Source organism: Cryptomeria japonica, chromosome 1 (assembly GCF_030272615.1).
Source record: "Cryptomeria japonica chromosome 1, Sugi_1.0, whole genome shotgun sequence".
Taxonomy (NCBI): domain Eukaryota; kingdom Viridiplantae; phylum Streptophyta; class Pinopsida; order Cupressales; family Cupressaceae; genus Cryptomeria; species Cryptomeria japonica.
The window spans coordinates 152,400,802-152,410,551 of NC_081405.1; positions in this window are offsets into that span (position 1 = coordinate 152,400,802).

The following is a 9,750-nucleotide window of genomic DNA, read 5'->3' on the forward strand; positions in this document are numbered from 1 at the left end:
ACCATATACATTTTGGCACGCCTGGTGGGACTCTTGTCCCTTTGCATTTAACATTTTTGTTGCAAATTTTGCGTTTTTGAAGTTGCAGATCAGACATTTTTTGGCGACATTTTAGGTATTTCCGCGTCTGCGAGCGTTCGGATCGCGTCTCTGAGTTTCAGAAGTGTCTGCAGGATCGGGAATCGCGCCTGTGTTTTTGCCAAAATTTATTTTGCAGGTTTCTGAAAGGGGTGTCTGTGTTTCCGAAACGCGTCTGTGTTGCATCTGATCGCGTCTGTGTCCTGGAAGGGCGTCTGTGTGTTCTGACCGCATCTGTGCATCACAGAACCGCGTCTGTGTAATACCGACACGTCTGTGTCTGGTATAACACCGTCTGTGTTTTACTGTTTTGAAAATTTTCAAATTTTTCTTTGATTCGGTTTTCGGATTTCGTACTTAGGGTTTTAGATCTGGTTTATTTTGGACTAACCCTTGCAGATCTAGCTAACTAAGTTTGTGCAGCTTGTTTTGGAAGCAAAAACGTTTTTGTTGAAGGCCCCTTTTTCACAAAGTCTTTTGGGTTTTCTAAAAATTTACCTAACTTGTGTGCTTGCAGGAAGGGGTGATCATTTGAAACAACCCAAACTACTAACAAATTTTGTTGCAGGTGCTTGGCTAGGGTTTTGTAATTTTGTTGTGTGCCTTGTTTTCATAGATTAGCAAACACTTCCATTGGTGCACTAAAATTGAATCATTGTCTTTTGTGTCTTGAGCAATAGGCTCTTTTTGTTTATCTTTAGAGGGTCTGTCTTCCCGTGTGGTCATTAGGACTACTAGTGAGAAGAGAACGACCCAAGTGGTAGCAAAAGAAAAGCCATCTTCTTCCAAGCCACTATAAACAAATGTATTCATGGTGAAAACTATGAATAACGTGTGTTGATTAGTTCATACCGACACTATGTCTCCCCATAAACCCGTTTGATCAAATTTATTTGATCATTTGTAGGGCGTAACCCCTACCGGCTGGGAGCCTTCTGTATTTACAGAGCTGAAAGTGCCGCATGTATGGCCACATGAGCGGATGCCCTTACTAGCACCTTTTTGTTTTAGAAGCCCAAATCCTTCTAGTTGTTGAGGCAGGAGGTCGGACCTCTGGTAGCGGTCCACACACATACGGTTCTTAGTAGAGATACAAAGTTCACCATGGGGAGTTTTCATGGGGACTGATGCTTGGCTGACCTGAGAAGTGAGTGCCGAGGGTGGATCCAGTGAGGTCAAGCATCTAAGTATCCGCTCTGAATAGCGTAGCCTCGGGGGTAAAACCCTATGTGGGATCAACAACTATTGTCTTGGCCAGCCATAAGAATTGTGCTTGTCTTATGTTAAACATTCAAACATTCAAGACCAAACAACAAAACATTGTGTCTTTTGTGTCTTTAAGTGTATGCAAAACATTTTACATCAAACAACACACTTTTGGAGTCTAAACACTTGCAAACATTGAGTCCTCGTCAACAGTGTCCTCTTGTCACGAAAAACAGTCAAACAGTCGGATTTGGTCACAACAAAACAACTTCACAGATTGGAAAAATTGCACAAAGTTTACAGAAACGCGTTTGTGTCTGTTTTAACCGCGTCTGGGTCATCTAAGCGCGTTTGTGAAGGGCAGAATAGCGTCTGTGTTTTTAGAAGCGTCTGTGTCTAACAGAGACACGTCTGTGTCTGGGAATCGCGTCTGTGAAGTATACAGAAGCGTCTGTGTCAGGAATTGAAAACTTTTACAGTCCAGCAAACAAAGGAAATCAGTTTTGGAATACTTGAGCTTCCTAGGTTGTCTCTTCAGGTTTCATCTAGCATTCAACCTGTCCTTGGGTCTCATACAGTCCATCATTGCTTCACATCTCATTTTACATTCATACTTGTCTAAACTTTAGTCAAAAAGGTCACTTGCTTGTCTTCACTATACTCTTTCAACACACTACATACAACTACACTTTGCTAAGTGGTCCCTCATCAAGGTTTCTTACCTTTGGGTCTCATTTGGTCTTACTTAGAGTCAAGGTCGGCTTACCTCATCAAGAGAAACAATCATCTCTTTGGAAGTCACACCTACTCTACTACTTACATACTTGGTCTTACACTTTGGACATTGCAAGTACACCTCAAGATTCATTTACACTCCATACAACTCTTGCTCTTCCATACTCTTTTCATTTTTCATCTAGTCTCTCACATCTTGGTCAAACACCTAGTTCATGGTTGAAACCCGCCTTCAAAAATCTAGGAGAATAGCTAAAGAAGCTCAAGAGTCCGCAAACATGAGTTCTTATGAGTATGACAATGATTTATTCTTCAATCCTGAGCACACTACATTACCCGACATGGATGTTTATAGAAACAATCCAAATGTGGAAACCACAGACACTACAAACAACAATGCTACACACAATGACAATGTGGACAACTTTTCAATACAATCAGCAGATATAGAAGAATCCATAATGAATCCTCATTTCAATAGATTGGTTGAAGAGATAATGAGGAGAGATAGATAGTACTTTTTACACATGATGGCACAAAGTGGAGCTAAAATACCTCATGACTTTGACATGTCTCAACTTATGGAAAGTCGACCCTCACAACAAACTCAATCCAACATGGATCAAAGGAGACCCAATAGTGGGGGAAATAGAGGACCGAATATGATGCTTGAGTCACCATCAGTTTTGCTTCAAAAACCAGAAATCCCACATACACAAGCTCAAACATATGATACTTACCTTCCAAGACCATTATGGAAGCCTCATGCAGACAGATATGCTCAATCACATGCTCAAGCTATGGATCAATCAAAACAAGGGGATACTCAAAGGCATGGTCAAAATTTGGACATAAGCAAACCTCACGTCAAATTTGGGGGCAACACAATGGAAAATGAAATGCCTATAGAATATGGTATATATGCACAAAATAGATATGGGGTTCCTCAACATGAAGCTATGCCAAGTGCTCCCTATATGCCGCATCAATATAGACCTCCATATGGACATGTCTACGATCGGTATCATCCATACATGCAACAAGCTCCTCCTCAAATGGGTGTTTCAAACATGGGGTATGCTACAAGAAATCAATCACCACCTAAAAACAATTTGGAACAACAAATAAGAGATTTACAAAAGAAAATGGAGGACATGAGTACGACAAAACCAACATATACTATGAGAGATATATGTCCTTATCCCTTTGATAAGAGCATTCCAATGCCTCCATTTCCTGCACACTTTGTGACGCCAAAATTTGACAAGTATAGAGGGAAAGGAGACCCCAAGGCACACATAAGACAATTTTTCACAACCTGCATTGAGGTAGCGGCAGAAGAAACATACTTGATGAGGTTGTTCCTGCAGAGCTTAGGCGATCAAGCTATGGAATGGTTTTCTCAATTACCTCCTGGTATTAAGTCATGGGGTGACTTAGCAGAGGCATTCATTCAGCATTTTTCTTACAATATAGAAACAGATATCTCAGTCACTACTCTATGCAATACTAAGCAAAAGGAAGGAGAATCTTTTGCAACATTTTTACAAAGATGGAGAAATTTAGCTAGCAGATGCTCTTGCGAAATCCCACAGAAACAAATGATAGAAATGTTCACTCAAAACATTAAAAAGGATATTGGCTATGATCTCAGGATATTGGCTATGATCTCAGGAGTCATTAAGATATTCAAAGAAAATAAAGAGGACTTTAAAGGAAAAGACAAACCAAAATTTTGGAACAAGAACAAGAACACAGTTAATGATGGTGTTGTTGATGCCAATATAGTGAGACCCAAGTTCATCTTTTCTGGATCAAGTTCTACAAACAATCAAGTGAACACTCAAACAACTTCTAGACCACGAAGGAAGTACACCCCATTGGGAGAACCACTTGAATCAGTATTCAAAAAGCTTGTGGCAAACAAAGTGATCACAGTTCCAGATTTTCCTCCATATGAACCAAAGGTCAAACCAAACTGGTGGAATGATGATGAGTATTGTGAATTTCATAAGAGCAAGGGTCATAAGACAGGAAATTGCCATCGACTGAAGAACATTGTGCAAGATCTCATTGATAGAGGTGACATTGAGATTCAGGGACATTCATCTAATCAAGAACATGAGATGATTAAGGAACCATTCCCAAAACATGACAAGGGAAAAGGCAAAGTCACAGATGATCAAGCCAATTACACTAGAGCACCTTACAATTATGATTCTACTATCAATCATATCTCAATGGACAATCATATCTCTACTATTACCATCAAGAACAAAAATCCTGAGAATCCTCCTCAGCGACCCAAGATTGTCCTAAGAGGTGTTGGATCTTCTTCTGAACCTACCTCTGAATGTCATGTTACAACTCGTCGAGGTAAAATCATGTTGCTAGGTGCCTCCACTAAGAATACCGCTTCCTCATCAACCAAGCCTGTGTATGACCTTGTAGAATAGTTAGGGAAGACACCCGCGCTCATCTCCATCCTTGAGCTCTTACGTATATCCCCCGCTCATAAAGCTATCCTTGACAAAATCTTGAGAGGCACTGTCATTCCTATTGATCTGAACGTGGACCAGTTTCAAGTCATGGTGGGATACCTTTCCATTCCACATTCTCTTACATTCACAGAAGCCGATGACGCCTCCATAAGTCAGCCTCATAATGCACCTTTACACATTGAAGCCTTCATACACAAACATCGAATAAAGCGAGTCTTCATAGATGGAGGAGCTGGTCTAAACATTTGTACATTGAGCACCATTAAACAATTGGGATATTCTGATAAAGCTATGAATTCTACAAACCAAATCACCATCAAGGCATATGATGATGAAGAACGCTCATCCAAGGGCACAGTTACCTTACCTCTAAGAATTGGGCCAGTCACAAAGGATGTGGTTTGTCAAGTCCTAGATCTAGATCTCACATACAACATATTTCTAGGACGTCCTTGGATTCATGAAATGAGGGCAGTCCCATCAACATATCATCAATGCATTAAGTTTCCTCATAATGGAGTCGAGGTAATAGTTAACGGTGATCCTAATCCGTTCATATATTGCAATAACCTGAGATCACATACTGAGACCATCATTCCCAGTAATCGTGAGGCTACTCCTTCTTCGGCATACATTGATCCTGAGTCATTGAAACCTTCGACATCAAAACAAGGTGAACTTAAAGGCAAATTTCAAGACAAAGGCATGGGAGAATACACTTTAAATCAGACCATGTTTTTACGACAAGTCATGAGCTCTCCAAAAGAATATGGAAGGCCACATTCTAACAAGCAAATCTCCATCATGATACTCAAATGGGATCCTACTACCTTTCAAAGATGGGGCGAACTAGAAGAGGAAAATTTATACAAAATGCTTTACAAAGACATTGAAGAGGACACACATGATCAGATTAATATACCCTGTGAGAACTATGGCAAGGGCTTCAAGATTCTACAAAGATTCGGGTATGATGGAAAAATCCCTCTTGGGTTATGCAAAGAAGGCATCATGGAGCCCTTACAACCTGAGCTAACTACAAAAAGGGAACGCTCAAAGGGACTTGGTTTTCTGACTTCCAAGACCCATACTAAAAGGACAGAAGCGACATCACAAATCAAAATTGCCAAAGTTCAAGAAGAGGAGTACTATTCCACGGATTCCAACGAATGGGAATGGGGTTCAGACAAATCCTCCAGTGACTATGAGCTCACTGAGACATTCAGAGAGCCATATGAACCCACAGAAGAAGAGGAATTTTATAAAAGGTTCAGAGTTGGTCAAGAACCAACCCATAAGGATTCCGCACAATCTTCGTTTCAAGGTCTTAGGTCGAAATCACATAGGATGAGGACACCTGTCCCGGAAGGTACTACTAGTGATGACAATTTGGATTCGCTCACGATCGAAACTGATGAGGAGAGTGCCATCGATGACCTCGACGATTGCCTCGACATACCCAAATATAACCACATCTTCACTCTTCGCCCTGCAAATTTCGAAAACATTAAAGACCTTCCCCTTGTTCATCCCCAACTCATTGACTGGGATTATGAAGGACTAGCACAATTTGATACATTTCAAAATGACGAAGCTATTATTGACTATCTTGGCATACGAGATGATCTTCCCCTTGGAGACCATAAAGCAGGATACACCATAGAACTCAACAACATGGCATATTTTGGTGAGGGTGTCAAACCTTCCAGTCGCAAAAATGTGAAAATAAGAACAAAACAAGGATCTTATGGCGAAAACCACACTGTGGCGCTATCTGATTCCAAAAAAGTAAAAAGAAAGGACGTATCTGAGGGTGAAAACCTCTCTGAGGCACCCGAAGATGGAAGGCTCGACATTCTCCCAGCATCATATGAGGAAAAATCATCCATGTTGGTAGAGGAGACTATCAAGACAAACATTGGTACAGAAGAGGTTCCACACAACATATTCCTGGCTCAATCCTTGATAGAGTCCGAAAGGGCAAAATTCATAAGCTTCTTCAAGGAACGACAAATCAACTTTGCATGGTCATACGCTGATATGCCTGGACTAGATCCGGATTTGGTAATGCATCACTTGACAGTCAAACCGGGGGCAAAGCCAGTGAAACAAAAATTAAGAAAAATGCATCCGCAAGTGGCATTACTAGTCAAAGTAGAGTTGGAGAAATTATTGGATGTCGGATTCATATGCCCAATTGATTATCCCAAATGGATCTCCAGTTTAGTACCTGTCAGTAAACCAGATCGCAGCATCAGGATATGTACAGATTTCAGAGACATCAATAAAGCTTGTCCAAAGGATGACTTCCCATTACCAAACATTGACTTGATCGTGGATCTCACAGCAGGTCACGAAATTTTATCTTTAATGGACGGATTTTCTGGTTATAACCAAATCAGGATTGCACCCGAAGATCAACATAAAACATCATTCACTTGTCCATGGGGAACTTTCTGTTGGAATGTCATGCCCTTTGGGCTGAAAAATGCAGGTGCTACATATCAAAGAGCAATGACCACTATCTTTCATGATCTCATGCACATAACCGTGGAAGATTATGTTGATGATCTCTTGGAAAAATCAATAGACAGAGATACACACTTGGACATACTTTCAGTCGTCTTTGATCGGTTGGAAAAATACAAGGTAAAGTTAAACCCAAAGAAATGTGTCTTTCGAGTAACCTCCGGGAAGCTCCTAAGATTTATTGTGTCTAAAAGAGGAATCGAAGCCGATCCAACAAAAGTCAAGGCTATCTTGGACATGCCGCCACCCAGAAATATCAGTCAACTCCGATCCTTACAAGGGAGACTCCAGTCTATACGAAGATTCATAGCACAACTTGCAGATAAGTGTAATCCTTTCCAACACTTGCTACATAAAAACATCAAGTTCAAATGGGATGAGAACTATCAACAAGCTTTTCAGACGCTCAAAGACTATCTTTTGAATCCGCCAGTTTTGATGCCACCAATTCCAGATCAGCCTTTGTTACTATACATATCAGCTACTCCAACAGCACTAGGGGCACTCCTAGCACAACAAGTTGCTGACGGCAAGGAAAAAAAGTATACTATATCAGTCGCACATTGGTGGGATATGAGCTAAACTACACACCAATCGAGCGTGCATGTCTCGCTGTGGTCTTTGCTTCACAAAAATTACGACATTATATGCTCACTCATAAGACTAAGTTGATTGCACGAATTGATCCACTAAAATATCTTCTCAACAAAGCTACACTTACTGGACGACTGGCCAAGTGGGTAATGATCCTGAGTGAATTCGACATCGAGTATGTGGACAAAAAAGCAATAAAAGGACAAGAAATTGTAGATAAATTAGCAGATGCCCCCATGATAGATGATGTTCCTCTACAGTCAGAATTTCCAGATGAGTCCATTTTAATGATATCACATGCAAAGCCATGGCAACTGTACTTTGACGGCTCATACACACAGCATGGGGTAGGAGCTGGTATACTCTTTATAACTCCTTAGGACAATTCTATACCAAAATCATACCGCCTATCATTTCCTTGCACCAACAATATAGCAGAATATGAGGCATTAACAATTGGATTACGAATTGCAGTTCAGTGAAAGATCCAAGAACTTCGTGTTTTGGGGGATTTTCAACTTGTCATCCGTCAAGCAACTGATGATTATCAAACAAAAGATAAAAAACTAATGTCTTACAAGCAACTGGTGGATGATTTGAAACAACACTTCACAAAGATAGATTTTGAGTAGATACCAAGAGAGCAGAATCGTGTTGTAGACGCCATGGCTACAATTGCTTCACTAATTGATCTACCGCAAAATGAGACCTGCTATGAGTTCCTGGTAGACAACCTGTTGATTCCTTCATATGAGATCATTCCTACTGAAATGATATGCATTGTTGGTCCCGAATCCCAGTTATATGGTTCCATATTCACATATCTCCGCGACAATATCCTACCTCCTGATCTATCAAACAACCAATGCCGCACTTTCATTCGCCAATCTTCTCGATATGTCATTCTAGCTGATATCCTATACCGACGAGATCTAGATGGAACTCTTCTTAGATGTTTAGAAAGCGACGAAGCTCAGATTGCGTTACATGAAGTGCATGAGGGGATATGTGGTCCGCATACTAGTGGTCCTACCTTGGCCAAGAAACTCATCAGGACTGGATATTATTGGCCCAATATGGAAAAAGACTCATATCAGTTTGTCAAGAAGTGTAAGCAATGTCAAATTCATGGAGACCTCATACATGCACCAGCACAAGAACTACAACCACTAGCGTCTCCTTGGCCCTTTTGTTAGTGGGGACTCGATCTCATAGGCAAGATTCACCCTCCTTCTTCCAATGGTCATAAATTCATTATCCCAGCCACAGAGTATTTCACAAAATGGATTGAAGCCGTGCCTCTCACACAAGTTACTGGGAAACAAATCGCTACCTTCATTCTGAACTATATCATTTGCCGATATGGTATTCCCAATTCCATTATCACTGATAACGGGCGTCCCTTCAAAAATCAGGATGTTCGTGAACTCTGTGACCGCTTCCATATTTCCCATCGTTTCTCCACACCATATTACCCCCAAGGTAATGGCCAAGCTGAGGCGTCTAACAAAATAATTCTTAAAATTCTCAAAAAGACAGTCGACGACGCTGGCCATAACTGGCATATTCAACTCAATCCTGCACTTTGGGCCTATTGTACAAGTGTCCGCACACCTACAGGAGCTACACCCTACTCACTTGTCTACGGCGCTAAAGCCATCTTGCCTATTGAGGTCGAGTTACCTTCTTTACAGGTCTCTTTGAGAAATATAATCAACGATGAAGATAACAGGGTCTCTCGCTTATAAGAACTAAAACTGCTGGATGAACGAAGACACACTGCTTTTAATCACCTCAAGGCTTACCAACAACGAATGAGTCGTAGCTACAATCACAAAGTCAAGCCTCGCACATTTGAGGTAGGTGACTTAGTCCTCAGAGAAAACCCCAAGAATCAGCAAGACAGAGATAAGAAGGGCAAGTTTGAACCAAACTGGCTTGGTCCTTACATCATCACAGCAGCATATGGATCTGGGGCATATCAGCTCTCAACTACAGAAGGCGAACCTTTCGAGGATCCTATCAACAACATGCACCTTCACCGGTTCTACACATAATTTTCTGGAATATCCTAATGCAAAAATACAAAAAAAATCAAAAAAATTCA